At 43.7% G+C, this 15,511-nt stretch overlaps 1 long non-coding RNA gene across 1 annotated transcript; it reads right to left on the reverse strand.

The window, feature by feature from the left end:
* Positions 1–2,377: 2,377 nt before the first annotated feature.
* LOC139352191 (uncharacterized) lies at positions 2,378–14,723 on the reverse strand. Its single transcript, XR_011605190.1, has 3 exons — positions 14,240–14,723; positions 13,583–13,897; positions 2,378–10,337 (listed from the first exon to the last, which is right to left on the reverse strand). It is a non-coding gene; the product is annotated as an uncharacterized lncRNA (long non-coding RNA).
* Between the last annotated feature and the right edge of the window lie 788 nt (positions 14,724–15,511).

The following is a 15,511-nucleotide window of genomic DNA, read 5'->3' on the forward strand; positions in this document are numbered from 1 at the left end:
CGATATCTCTTATGGGAGCTTAAAGATATAGTTGTCCGATCCGGCTTATTCTGACTGATATACTACCTGCAAAATAAATAAGACTTTTGGGAAAGTTTCAGCCCGATAGCTTAAAAACTGAGAGACTAGTTTGCGTAGAAACGGACGGATAGACGGACATGGCTAGATCGACTCGTCTAGTCATGCTGATCAAGAATATATATACTTTATTGGGTCGGAAACGTCTCCTTCACTGCTTTGTAAACTTCTGACTGAAATCATTATACCCTTTGCACGGGTATAAAAATGGAAGAAATCCGTCAAAATCGACTACAAGATGAAATAGGACGCCCAATCCAAGCTGTTGCCCTTTATTGTGGGGCTTCACCGACAGGAAGCAATACTACAACAGGGCCAAATCCGCAGAATGGTTGAAATGCTGGGGGAGATCCACTAGAGAATCCCAGTGGAAAGGAACATGCCGAGTTGGAATTCACTCTCTACGTGGACATCCTGCCAGGCGTTTCCTCGCAAAGAAAGTAAGTTCTGGCCAAAAGAATTTGGTTGCGTTTTACTTTAAGAAGTATCTTTTTACCAGAACCACCAGTAGTATGATCTCCGACCACCTCTCCAATAGGACTCCGTACACCATCACCACCAGCTACTTGGCAGCTTAAGCGGAGCTGGAGGACCCGCTGGCTTCTATAGGGAGGAGAAAAATTGGACAAGAAGGATGCTTTAAACTCTAACCCTAAGCAATCAAACAAAGTACTTAGGTGTCATCCTTGACAAAAAGCTCCTCTGGACAGACAACATCATCCTAGATCGCCCACGCAAAGCGGACATAGCTCCCTTCGCTTGTAAGTCATAGGGAGAAAGTGGGGTTTCCCCCCCATGATGGATCACTGGCTATACATTGCAATAGTCAGGCCCATTCTCTTCAACGGAAACATCGTATCGTGGCCTAACCTAGAAAACAATTGTAACCTCAGGATCCTTTACAAGGTCCAAGGAAGCGCAGAACTCTGCACCAGTGGGGCGCTCCGCAACACCGCCACTGAAGCACTAAACACAATTCTCGACCTCCAACCCCTGGACCTACTTGCCAAAAGCTGGGCATCTGCAACAGCGCTGAGGCTCCGCGAAGCAGTGGCATGTACAACAGGCTCTACAGGTCACTCCAGTATCCTAACAAACCAGACATCCTTACCACATCGTACAGACTACGTTCCACCCATAGTAAACTTCGAAAGAAGAAACAAGATCTTCATACTCCCCCGTACAGACTGGGACAACCTCCCACACCATTTCGAAAACGCCGTTAACATATACACAGACGGCTCCAAGCTTAACTCCCAAACAGGTGGGGGGGTCTCCTCTCCCGAACTAGACATAAAAGTCTTATTCTGCCTACCAGAGCACTGTAGGGTTTTCCAAGCGGAAGTCATAGCCATTCAGGAAGCCATGGCCCACCTGGACACATCAGAGCATCACGACATAGACATTTTTATCTTCTCGGTCAATAGTCAAGCAGCCCTCAGGGCCCTCGACTCCTCCAACTAAAAAACAATCTCTGAATGCAGTAAATCTCTTAACGAGATGGCCACTCATCTGAGAATCAACCTCATCTGGGTTCCTGGACACCATAATATTGAGGGCAACTGCACAGCAGACGAGCTAGCAAGACAAGGGACAGCCCCCGACATCCTTCGCGATAAGGACACGGTGGGTATGCCCATGGCTACCTGCAAGCTCCATCTCAGGCAGAGACTGTACACACTTTTCAACAACCGTTGGAGCTCAATCTCAACATGCCAAAATTCTAGACTCACATGGCCGTTGGAGCTCAATCTCAACATGCCAAAATTCTAGACTCACATGGCCAAACTACAACTCGAAAATAACAAAAACTCTCCTACAATGTAGAAGGGAGGACATCTCCACTCTCCTAAATGTCCTCACGGGCCACTGTCTTATAGGGACTCATGCGCACAGGCTGGGACTCAGTAACCACGACTTCTGCCGCAGCTGCAAACAGATAGACGAAGAGGAGAGCATCGAACACCTCCTATGCTTCTGCCCAGCGCATAGCCTAAAGCGATTTCAAACCCTAGGAAGATACACACTTCCGAACCTTGCGGCCATTCAGGGCGTAAACATTCAAAAACTCTTATGTTTCCTAAGAAGAAAAAATACTTCGCGAAAGCAAATAACCCATGAGCTAGGAAAAAGGATCTGCTCAGAGATTACGTGGTATCAAATGGGGCCCAATGTGGCCTAAGTGTGGGGATAAGTATCTAATCTCCTACCTAATCTAACTTAACCTAAGTTTTAAACTACTAATTTACATAAACAAAATCATTTCTTGAACATTCCATTTACTTTTAATTTAATTTCTTTGTGTACCAGCAGACTCCTCCTTTTAAATTTATCCAATTGATTATTTTTTCCGTTTGGCAACAAATCCAACTGCTTGTCTGTAAGACCATGCTACATGCATTGCGGGTTACTTTTCTAAACTTCGGTCACACTACAAAGAATAAGTTTTTTCGACTAGTGAAACTCTTAGCCGATCTGAGTACTAGGCTTTACGGGGAAATCATTTTCATGTATGGCGAAAAGTTTGTCATGTCTGTCATTCTGTCCGTCTGTCCGTATGAACGCTGAGATCTCGGAAACTATTCCCGAGCTTCTTGCGCAGCGCAAGTTTCATCAGAGTGCCATTCTCACTCTAACGCCCACAAACCGCTGTAGCGAACTGATTTTTATGGTCTGCTCGCTACGAGATTCGTGCGGCTAGCTCAGTAGATTGTGTGTTTGTCCCACCAAATTTATATAAACGTGACCGCCCAGTAGCTCAGAGAGAAAGCACAGAATTCATGGGTTCGTAGTGGGTTTATTGCGGATATGTTATTACAAATGTCTTGGTAGCTTGGTTGGCCTTGACTCGTCACTTGTGACCTTCGGTACTTCCGACGGTCCTGGTTGTCTCGACGACCTCTTGCCTTGTTGACTCGGTGCTCCAGTCCTGTAACTCCCTAAAGATCCTTGCAGCTCCCTGAAGGTGCTCGCTCGCTGCTCGCCCCTGACGCGTTGACTTGGTGACTGTTGGTGACGACTCGGACTCGCAAGGGGGATCAACCGTACGGGCTTAGGGAAGTGTCACCGTTCTCAGACTAGGGTAAACAGAAGCTGCGTTCTCCAGGATCACTCCTTTCGACACACCGCCGCCTGTCCCTTGCTCTGTCCCGGATGGCCCCACTGGGGTTTCTGCTCAGCCCGCGCATAAAGTCAAGGCGGAACGCCAGGAAGCTGCCTCGCGCTTTTCTTCGCTTCTACGCCTAGTGTAAACGAACGTTCCACCCTAGCCTCACCCTTTTGCTTATTGTCCCGGACTTTTCCGCGTGGCTCGATCTGCCTTGCGTGGCTGTCCTGATGTGGTGGCTGGCTTGATGCTAACACTGTCCTGCGCACTGCTCCTGGCTGTGCTGTCTGCGCTGATGGACGTAGCGTGGCTTCTGGTTCTCGGGGTTTCGGGCAAACGCCGACCAGCACCTCAAGAGTTGAAACCGTAGGGCTCTCCTAGACAATTCCACTCGAGACCGTACGGATCGAACACTCTCCCTTCTGGCTTGTTATACTCGGGACTCGGACACGCCGTTGTGGGACTTCACGAGTCAAATCCGTAGGGCTCTCCTGGACAACTCCACTCGAGATCGTACCGATCGATCGCTCTCCCTCCTGGCTCCCCTCTGGACGTCAGCTACCTGCGGAGCTACCTCAATTCGGAGATTCCTGATATACCAATCTCAAACGTCTCTACGTAGCGATATTCCTCCTCGTAGGCTCCCAGGGCGCTGCTTTCAGATGATTCGACTTGTTGTGGCTCCCTTATAGTTTACTTGGTTGACTGACTGTTCACTTTGGTATCTTGACTGATCTTGATGGTTTGACTCCTCGTGATCGACTGATGATCTTGCTGCCAGTGCCCTGCGGCTTTATACAGGGCCTCCGGGAACCGTTATTTCCCTTTTGCACACGGCCCGTTGAATCTCTCCACTCCGGGTCTAAAGTCCGTGGCTCCTGTTTGTTCTGCCTAATGCCTGTGGCACGCCTGTGTGCCGCTCCGCTGCAGAAATGTGGCACTTCTTACCCCGATCCAAAGTTCGCGTCAAAGCCCAAAGTCCGATGGAGTTCCGTTATTCCCTTTTGCACACGGCACTCTCTCTCTGCCCGCTAAGTCTCCATTTTCTCATTCTCCGCACCTTGGTCTATAAAATCTCTCATTCTCCATCTTTAGTCTCCAAACTCCATTATTTTCCCGCACTTAAAAGAAGAAAACTTTTATCGTTCTTGAGTTGCAACCCAGTGAGACCGTTGGAATCTATTTAGATCGTGATTTCATGATTGCAACGCAAGTTACTGAACACATTCATATCGATTTAGCGTCGCTTGTGGCCGGTTGTGTTTATATGGTGCCCTGTGATTTTTGTCAATTTGTCATTAATATCTGTGATACTGGTGCCTTGCCTTGTGTCTTAGTCCGACATAACCAGCCGTGCTTGCGTTTTAAATCGTCTGTTTATGTTTAATTGTCTATTTTATTGCGTTTTAAATCGTCTAAAACAAAACTCTGTTTTAAGCCTGTGCATTTTGTTATTGTAAGTTCTGTACGCTGTGGTGCATTTGTTTCAATGGCTTTTGTTGTTGTTTGCCATAACTTTCTGTAATCGTATCTCTCTGCTGTAATCTCTCTCCCGTTTCTTGTCTTTAAACTGTTGACGTGTATATTTTGTTTCTGTTTCGCAAGTCACCCTCAGTCGATTGCCACTCTGTCGCGCTCCCTCGCTCTCTGTCGCTCTCGCAGTCTTTTCGCGCTCTTATACTTTTGTGTTCTTGTGTCTCTCCATTTTTATTGTTTGATCACAGTGTCAAATTCAGTGAGGTATTAATAATTCTTTTGATTTTTGGTTTTATAAATAATCTTTTTTTTTTCTTAAATTACAATTCTTAAAAAAATGGCACTGTTTTGTTCCAATTAAGATTGTCAGCTTGGATCGTCACCTAATGACGTTTTTATTTACATTTCGGATGTATGACTATGTTGCAGAGACGACAGCTTTACTGGACACGTTGGCAGAGTAAAATACTATATTGATCTGCGTGTTGGTTTTTAGTGGACTTGTCCTTCATGCGTTGAAATAGACCGTGATTTGGATGGCTATGTGGCGCTGACCAATGATCGTTTTAAGAAACTGTTTGATAATCTTATGAGCGTAGTTGCTGATTTCAAAGAGCTTAAGGCCGACCTTGATAATAAAAAAATGTCACTAGGCTCCCCTAAACGCAAAAAGACCGCTCCCTTAAAATCTGTTCAAGTAAAGGCATCAGTCCCAAAAAGCTCTGGAGGAGTTTCTGCTAGTCAGCCTATGGAGTCAAACACTACGCAGCTTTTTGGGCCTACAGGTGAAGTTAGGTCTATAGGAGTCCCTAGTCTCGATAATCAGACGAACGCTGTTCAGATTGTTGGTGGCGGAAGAAAGAGTCTCTCGATTGTTCCATATAGGAAGCCATTATTTGTGTCTCGTTTAAAACCTGAAACCACATCTGCAGATGTTTCGGAATTTATACACCAGGAGTTCCCATCTCAAAACATTACAGTGGAGGAGTTTATATTTCCATACGTTCGTAGGATATCTTCTTTTAAAATATCTGCTCCTCCTGAAGTATTTAATGTACTAAATTCTAAAAGTCTTTGGCTTAATGATAAATTTGTCATTAAAGAATTTTTTCCACACAGACGGAGAACTAATAACAGGCCCTCCACGACTGAACCTGCGCCAAAGAACGGAGCAGTTTATATTTGGCCAATCAAAATGTTAGGGGAACTAATATAAAGCTACCTAAGCTTTATGCTGACTCCTCTGCCTTTACTGAGACTTGGCTGAAACCGGAGATGTCAGACTCTGAAATTCTGTCCAAAAATTGTAATATGTATAGAACTGACCGCTCTCCTCGTACTACTTTACTACTTTAACATCGGAGAGAATATACTTTCTTAATCCCAATGACATAGAACTCGTTGGTGCTAGAGTTTCTTTGAAATCTTGTTCTACTTATGTAACTTGTTCTTATATTCCACCTGGATCCGACTCAACAATTTATGAGCAACATTTGTCTTCAATAAAAACTGTTATATCTCATCTTTCCGAAAGGGATCTTTTGATTGTTTTGGGTGATTTTAATCTCCATGACATTTCTTGGTACCCTTCCACTGACTCACTTGTCTCTACTCCTTTATCTGTCCATGACTTCGTTGACGGTCTGTTAGAATTATCATTACAGCAAGTTAGCTTTGTACTTAATTCACTAAACAGACAATTGGATCTTGTATTTGTTTTAGATCCGTCTGAAATCACGGTATCTAGAATTGACCCACTAGTTGTGCCAGTAGACCGGTATCATCCCACATTGAAACTTACAATTTGTCTTCCTTGCGTTGACACCCTCTCTCCCTTACTTTCTCCAACTAAAAGAAGATGCTTTCGTAAATGTGACTTTGATAAACTCAACAACATAATATTGAAAAAGCTACGGAACTATTTTATAGTGTCCTAAACTCTTTCTGTGAATGAGTTCCTGATAGTTTTCCTACTAAATTATACAGGCCTCCTTGGTTTACCAATGAGCTGCAAAGTCTTAGAAACCTTAAAACAAATTTCTATAAAAAGTACAAAAAGCCATCCGATTTTTCAAGATATGTGGTGGCTCGTTCTAATATTAATGTACTTAACAGTCATTGCTATTCCATGTATTTGAATCGATGTAAATTTGAAAATTTTCAAAGGATCCGAGGCAGTTTTTTAAGTTTGTTAATGTAAAGCGAAAGTGTTCAGCATTGCCATCATTAGTACGATTAAACTCTATTGAGGAATCTACGGATCCCGAAATTGCAGATTTATTCTTCCAATCTACTTATAGTTCTGTTTCTTGGTCTAATTCTAGCTACCCTAATCTCTTAAACAGGGCAAATTGTATTTTTATACCCGTTACTCGTAGAGTAAAAGGCTATACTTGACTCGTCGGAAAGTATGTAACAGGCAGAAGGATGCGTTTCCGACCCCATAAAGTATATATAAGTTAACAACAGAGGGCTGGCAGCCCACCTAATAAATAGAAGAGGGCTGACCGGCCGGCTTCCCCTTCCCCCCGCCGCAATGTCGACTCAGCGCGGCAACATGCGCAGGCCGGGCGCTGACCTACCTGCCCCCCGCACCCCGTGCCGAGTCAGCACAACGACATCCGCTGGCCTGGCTCGGGAACGCTGACCGCTCACCGTGCAAGTGGAGCACGGTGAGAACTGCAAGGTCGGCAAAACTTCAGCCGGCCGCTGACGCTGACGCCGACGTCGACGCCGGGACCGGACTCACCGGGCTCTGGCAGGTGTCGGCGCAGAAGACTTGGGCAGAGCCAATTGGACCGGCGAATCAACACGACTTGTCAGCTTAAGTTTATTGAATAAAGAAGAATTATAACGTATGCAAAAGGCCAACACTATTAATTGGGAGGAAGTATAACGCATGCAAGGGAAGGACTTAACTTATATTATTGATCAGGATCACTAGCCGAGTCGATCTAGCCATGTCCGTCTGTCCATCTGTCCGAGATCTCGGAAACAACAAGAGTTAGGCTATTGAGATTTGCCATGCAGATTCCTGAGCTTCTAACGCAGCGCAAGTTTGTTTCAGCAATGTGCTACGCCCACTCTAATGCCCACAATCCGCCCAAAAATGTAGCTCCTACAGTTTTGATGCTAGAATAAAAATTGTAACTGAAATATATTGTCCTCATCAATACCTATCGATAAACCCAAATAAAAGTTTGCCACGCGCACTTTAAAGCCCACAGACCGCCCACAAACTTCAAAAAATCGTTAATATGAACGCGGATATCTTGGAAACTATCAATGATAGTGAATTGGGTTTTCTGATTTAGATTCCGTAGCTTTGTACGCAGTGCACGTTTGTCACGCGAAGATGCCACGCCCACTTTCACGCCCACAAAGCACCCAAATCTGTGGCGCCCACAATTTTTATGCTAGATAAAAAATTTTAACTGAAATGAATTAGTCTTGTTAATACCTATCGATTTATCAAAAAAAGTTAACCACGCCCACTCTAACGCCCACAAACCGCCTAAGTCTGTGGCGCCCACAGCTTTCATGCTATATAAAAATTGTAGCTGAAATGTATTAATCTCGTAAATACCTATCGATTGACCCCAAAAAAAGTTTTCCACGCCCACTCTAACGCCCATTACGCCTAAATCTGTCTACCGCCTACATAACCATATATTGAGAACGCGGGTAGGTGGCGCTTTTTAATCTCGCTTTAATGCTTGAATGTCTCCATTTCCCTTTGGTCCCTTTAGCTGAGTAACGAGGTACTCGACTATAGCGTTCTCCCATGTTTTTGCTGTATAACGCCACCCTATTCTCCGGGCACAGATGGACTCCCTGGGTGTGTGCTTAAGTTTTGTGCCCGAACTATTTGTAAACACATTCTTAACCTTTTTAATTTGTCTATCTTATCATCTGTTCTTCCTACTATCTGGAAAGATTCTTAAATTATTTCACTCCACAAAAAGGGTGCGAAGGTTAATGCTCAGAACTATAGAGAAATTGTCTGCAATCCCTAAAACATTTGAAAAAAGAAAGCAGAACAGAAAACCTTCCTAAATCTAAAGATAAAGGAATTAAATAGGTAGCTATATGCTGAAAAACCACCCCAGTGCCCTGGGAGGAAAACGTAAAAATTAAGAAAGAACTTTAGAATACGTATAGAGAGTTATGTGCATATAATAACAAGGAACAAGTTACTCAGCTAAAGGGACCAAAGGGAAATGGAGATATGCAAGCAGCAAAGCGAGATTAAAATGCGCCACCTACCGGCGGTAGACAGATTTAAGCGTTGTGGGCGTCAGAGTGGGCGTGGCAAATTTTTTTGAATCAATCGATAGGTATTGACGAGACCTATACATTTATGTTAAAATTTTTTTACTAGCATAAAAATTGTGGGCGTCACAGGCTTGGGGGGTTTGTGGGCGTTAGAGTGGGCGTGACATATTCGCGTAACAAACTTACGCTGCGCTCAAGGCTACGGAATCTAAATCTGAGATCCCAATTCTCTATCTTTGATAGTTTCCGAAATATCCACGTTCATATTTACGATTTTTTGTTTGTGGCCGGTTTGTGGGCGTTAAAGTGGGCATTGCAAACTTTTTTTTGGGTCATTTGATATGTATTGATGAGAACCATACATTTCAGTTAAAATTTGTATTCTAGCATCAAAACTGTAGGAGCCACAGTTTCGGGCGGTTTGTGGGCGTGCGATCTGCTCAGGAATCTGCACGCCAAATCTCAATAGCCTAGCTCTTATAGTTTTCGAGATCTCAGCGTTATCCGGACAGACAGACGGACATGGCTAGATCGACTCGGCTAGTGATCCTGATCAAGAATATATATACTTTGTTGGGTCGGAAACGCTTCCTTCTGCCTGTTACATACTTTCCGACGAATCTAGTATAATAAGAAAGACATGAAAGAAGAAAGAAAACCAAAGTGCCCTTTAGATTGTTAAGAACCTTTTGAAAATACAGATTGCGAATATACATGTTGTTTGTGGGGAAGACAACAAATATGCCACCCTTATATTTATAATTAATAACGCACGAACAGGTTATATTAAAATGTTAATTCGGAGCGGCAGACGGACTGTGTAAAAGCTCGGCTCCAAGAACTTCATATAGACATTTGCAGGCTTACAAAGTAGTTGCTGAATAGATAAGCGACAGCTTTAGTGGTATAAGAAAGAAGGCGACAAAGATAAGCAGAGACCGCTGCAGGTGCCGTCGTACACCTATGCGCGCATGACTAGGCGCTGGCGATCTGCTCCGAACATACTCCCCCCGTTGGAAGAGGTAAGGTTCCAACAATCTCGAAATCGATGGGCAGAAAGGCTAGTTTGGCGACAGCTCTCTTGATCAGACCCGTAGCTGTATGACTTCATGGATGCACTCAAGCTGCTATCTCAAGAGTGGAACGTTGTCCACCTTCAGCAAAACTATGCTTCCAACCTTGATGTTAGACGTTTCGACGCCCCACTTGCTCCTCTCTTGAAGTAGGGACAAATACTCGCTGTTCCACCTTTTCCAGAATTGTTGCTGCATCTGGGTAACCCGCTGCCATGTGCTGAGGCGGCCTTCGCTAAGATGAGTAATGTCAGGTTCAGGAAACTTAGTGTAGCTGGAACCCTTCAGGAAATGCGCCGGTGTTAGCACCTCAAGGCTTTCAGCATTTTCTGAAATTGGACAAGGTGGAAGAGAGTTAAGGTTAGCAGAAATCTCATATGCAAGAGTTCTTAATTCATCGATGGCTAAGATGGATGCACCGACGATTCTGTAGAAGTGAAGTTTAGCTGACTTCACAGCAGCCTCCCATAAACCACAGAAGAGCTGGGCACGCGGAGGGATGAACTTCCAATCGATCCCATCAGCTAAACAAATGGTACGCGGACTGCCTCTAAGGCTGATGAATCTCCTCAGCGCTGCGATAAAAGAATCCGTCGAGAGATCCTAAACCAGTTCCAAATGAGCAGCCTTCGTGGAAAAGCAGACAAAGACGGCGATATAGCACTTGTGGGGTGCCCTATTTCTGGCCTCTGCCGTATGATAGAATGGCCCACAATAGTCCACTCCTGTGCTATGAAAAGCTGGATTGGGATGCACTCTATTTGCTGGCAGGCTACCCATGACGTGCTCTCAAGTAACAGGCTTCATTCGGAAACATCGAACGCATTTGTTGATAATGCTGGCGACGAACTTGCGGCCTCCAATCGGCCAGTACCTTTGCCGTAATGCGGGAAGCAGCGCCTGCGATCCTCCATGCAAATATTTCTCATGATAATAAACGATGATCGCCTTGGTGACTGGATGATCCTTGGGCAACAGTATCGGATGCCTCGTATCGTAGACCAAGTTTCCGTTCTGAAGCCTTCCACCCACGCTAAGTAACCTATCGGAGCCGAGTATAGGCCTAAGCGAAACCAGCTTGCATTTCTGTGGAAACGGCTTGCCCTGGCTAAGAGATCCATACTCCTTCGCCAAGTTAACGTGTTGGATGCTCCTCAAAAGAAGTCCAGTTCCAGAGTTGATCTCCTCCACCGAAAGAGGACCTTTTAACGGCGCAGATTTGGGTCTGCAATTTGAAAGGAACCGATAAATGTATGCAAATACGCGCTGCAACTTATCGAAAGAGTTGAGGAATTTTCAGTTTGATGAACTGTCTAAACGGACCCAATTACAGCTACAGAACGGCGCTCTGGAAGATCCTTTACTGAGTCTAGCAGGGACGGCCAATTCGACGAGCTTTGCAGAAGGAATGGAGGCCCGTTAGCCCAAAGGGAATGTTCCAACAATTCTCTTGGGGTACATCCTCGCGATACGACGTCTGCCGGATTCAAGTTTGTAGGAACGTGATGCCAAGTCATGTCTATCGTCATCTCCTGAATTTTCGCGATTCTGTTTGATACGAAAACGTTAAACTCCCTCGGTGCTTGCCGAATCCACGCCAACACAATAGACGAGTCCGACCAGCAATGAAAGGTGCAATCGAAATCTATGGCTTCCTTGGCGTCTACGATTAGCTCAGCCAATAAAAGCGCTGCGGAATGTTCTTATCTTGGGATTGTGAAGGCCTTCAATGGAGACACCCTAGACTTGGCACAGAGCAGATGGACTTTCGATTCTCCATTGGTCTCCGATCGCAAGTATAGACACGCTCCATAAGCTGACATGCTAGCATCGCAGAATCCATGCAACTCAACGGAAGCCCTTGGTTGCAGTACGAATCGTGGAAACTTTAAGTTCTGTACGACCGATAACTGTGAGGTTAACTCCCCCCATGACGAAAGAATGGGCTCTGGCAGTGCGTCATCCCAATTCACGTTCGCACTCCATAGAGATTGCAGAAAAATCTTAGATTTTGTGATAATTGGAGTTATTAAACCGAGTGGATCATAGAATTTGGCAATCGTTGACAATGCAACCCGCTTAGTGGGTCGTTGATTGGTTGGCAGTTGAGAAAAATGAAATAGGAGTTCATCAGAAGATGGATCCCAGACTAGTCCCAATGCCTTGGCGACATCCGTTCCATCGGGAAAGTTGATTAGCTGCTCCTTGTTGCAATCCGACAATGGTGGAGCAAAAAGAATTGTGTTTCTGACGGTTCCTTAGTTACAAGAGACATGTGACCCAGATCGATATACTCCGTCAAAAATGCTAAGTACTGAGCTTTCAGGGCTGGGTTTCTATCTAGTTTAACTTCCAAACTCTTGAAACGACGACGAGCCAGGCAATAAGAATCACCAAGAGATTCGAATCCGGAAGTGGACAAGAGACGAACAGAGTATTGGCCGTTTTCAAGTCTAGTGCAATTTTCAGTGAAAAGTTGCTCACATCGCAAGTCTTCCGGCAATAAAGATGGCTTAGACGAAGTGAAGTCCTCAATTTCCCAAAATCGCTTTACTATGGCGGCAAGTGTGACATCGGAATGATCAGCTTGGTCCTTGATGCTGGCTTGTAAAACCGATTTATGAGTTGGCACGTTCGATGATAACCCTCCAGAGACTATACAACCAAGTTTGGTGTTCTGAAGAGTTGGCAAAGGCCTTATCCAAATGAATCTGTCCCATAGAAATTATTTCGAAAAACAACCCAGCGCCGAGTAAAAGGTCAATTCATTGTGATTGATGGAAAAGAGGACCAGCGAGCGAAATGTTTTGCGGTATCCTCCGTGATGTTGCATTTATATTGAAATGGGGCTGATAATCAGTAATACTGTGAGTCACAACCGCAGTGAATGCCGCACGATAGCTTGCATACCGTGATTGCACAAGAATATCGACAGTCTTATCAGAGATCATGAAAGATTCTCCTATCCCAGAAATCGAGGCTTGCGATCTTTTATGATTCAAGTTTAGTTGGCTAGCTAAGCGAGAGGTTATGAAGTTTAGCTGGGAGGCCGAATCTAAAATTGCTTGGCAAGGCATAAATGCTCCAAATTCTATTTCTAACGTAGATAATAGCAGTTGGAAGCAACACGTAGTCGATCGGCAAAATATTTAAGGTTTTAGGTGGAGGGCTTAGTAAATGATGATCAGGATGCGATGATGTATGCGAACATGATACTAATGCTGATGAAGTAGATGGTAATGGCTGAGAGCTCGAGGATGGATCGCATGATGGAGATCAAAAGGAGGTGGATGTTGCGGAATGGTCATGGTTCATGTGTAATAATGAATGGTGCTTCATGCGACAATATTTGCAGTGACTTGCATTGCTGCAAACTATGCCTCTTGCGCAAACAGTTGAGGCAAAGGTCCAACTTCTTTGCTTCTCTGTATCGAAGATTCGGACTCAAATTTAAAAATTTAAACTTTGGCAAATAATGATCCCGTGCATGGCAAAATAAACATATCAAATGATTTGAGTTAGTAGCAGAAGCAATAAGTGTGTTTTGGTTATATTTGTGCAAATTTTTTCCCACCTGCTGGCTTGGTGTTTGAGTTACCAAGGCTTGATCCAAGTTTTCCATCATCCTGCACCTCTTTTCCAAAAACGACTCCATAGCATCCCAGGTAGACAGCTCAGTGATTGACAAATCCTCTTCCCATTTTTCCCGCGTCCTCTGATCCAGTTTCCGAGTGACGATGTGAATTAAAAGTCCATCCAAAATTTGTTGCGTATTGGCCAGGGTACGAATTGCTCGCAGATGCGAATTCATGCAATCACTCAGCTCGCGAAGACCCTTCGAAGAACCCTTCTCGATACCCTTTAAACCGAATATTGCCTGAACGTGTGCCTGAAAGTGTAAAACTTTATTATCAAATCGATTAACCAGCAAATTCATAGCCGTTTTATAATTAGCATTCGAGGGTTCGAGCGAGCGTATGGTATCCAGAGCCACGCCGCCCAAACTCGAACGCAAATATTGTAATTTTTCAATGTCGCTTAGCTCATCATCATTTCCGATGATCGTAGTGAAAGTCGCAAGAAAATCCGGCCACTCAGAGTAGGATCCATGAAAACGAGCATTTTCCAAATTTGGTTTAAATTTGGTTTAAATAACATTTGCCGCAAAATAGATTGGGCTTTGACAACGGAACCTTTAACTTGGTTGTTGTTGTTCTTGCCGATAAATTACCTGCCTAGCAACAGCGGATATATGTAATTGACAAACGAATGTGTGTATGGCTATATGTATATGTATATATAAGTAATATGCGGTATTAACAAAGATTGAATGCGATTCACTTTGTTAAGAATTATTTGCACAACACAGTTTTGGTGATTTTTCACAGCGCAAAATGTACCAAAAATCAAACGGCCGGCTGTGCACTTTTATATGCACATATGTATGTATGTTCGTGTGTTTGTGACCGAATGCACGATAAAGACAGCGAAACAAAGCGTTTTTTTAACTATATTAAACAATCGCGAGACCGAGTTGCAGACTCCGATAAAAACTATATCACGCCGGGGTCACCAAATGTTTGTGGGGAAGACAACAAATATACCACCATTATATTTATAATTAATAACGCACGAATAGGTTATATTAAAATGTATAGCGTTTATTCGGAGCGGCAGACGGACTGTGTAAAAGCTCGGCTCCAAGAGCTTCATATAGACATTTGCAGGCTTACAAAGTAGTTGCTCAATAGATAAGCGACAGCTTTAGTGGTATAAGAAAGAAGGCGACAAAGATAAGCAGAGAGCGCTGCAGGTGCCGTCGTACACCTATGCGCGCATGACTAGGCGCTGGCGATCTGCTCCGAACACATGTCATAACAAAAACTAAATATATGAAAATAAAGGAAAAATTAATTATGAATGAACATTTTATTTAAATGAACAGTAACGCAATATCTGAAACAGAATTTACATACATTACAGAAATAATACCCAAAATGTATTTAATTGACACTAAAACAGTACACTCTACTGCTAACGTATTTAATAAAATGGAATCAAAAACTATTGATACCGAACGAATAAACATGTTATTATCAATAACACCAGTTTACAGAAAAAAATCGATGAAATACGCCTTCCAGGATACTTTTGTATTCCGGTAAGGTACATCTCCCTGATTAAAAAAAAGGGCACTTAAAATTTTTTCTATGGTACAAATTTTTTAAAAGTGTAAAAAACGTTTTTCGCCCATTTTCATTTTTTAACTCGAGTTCTGATGAACCGAATTCGGTCATTAAAGACTCTTTTTACAGGTAATAGAATGCCCTTTAACTTTTTTATACACATCCTTGAGTTCCATTCATTCACAATTACCGCGGTAGTGGTAATAACCTAGGTAATTATCAGTATAACGGATATTTCCAAAATAACGGTTATAACCGAAACTATACTAATCAGACCAACAACAATTATAGAGGTCGTGGTAATTATAGAGGAAACC

Source organism: Drosophila suzukii (assembly GCF_043229965.1).
Source record: "Drosophila suzukii chromosome 2 unlocalized genomic scaffold, CBGP_Dsuzu_IsoJpt1.0 scf_2c, whole genome shotgun sequence".
Lineage (NCBI taxonomy): Eukaryota > Metazoa > Arthropoda > Insecta > Diptera > Drosophilidae > Drosophila > Drosophila suzukii.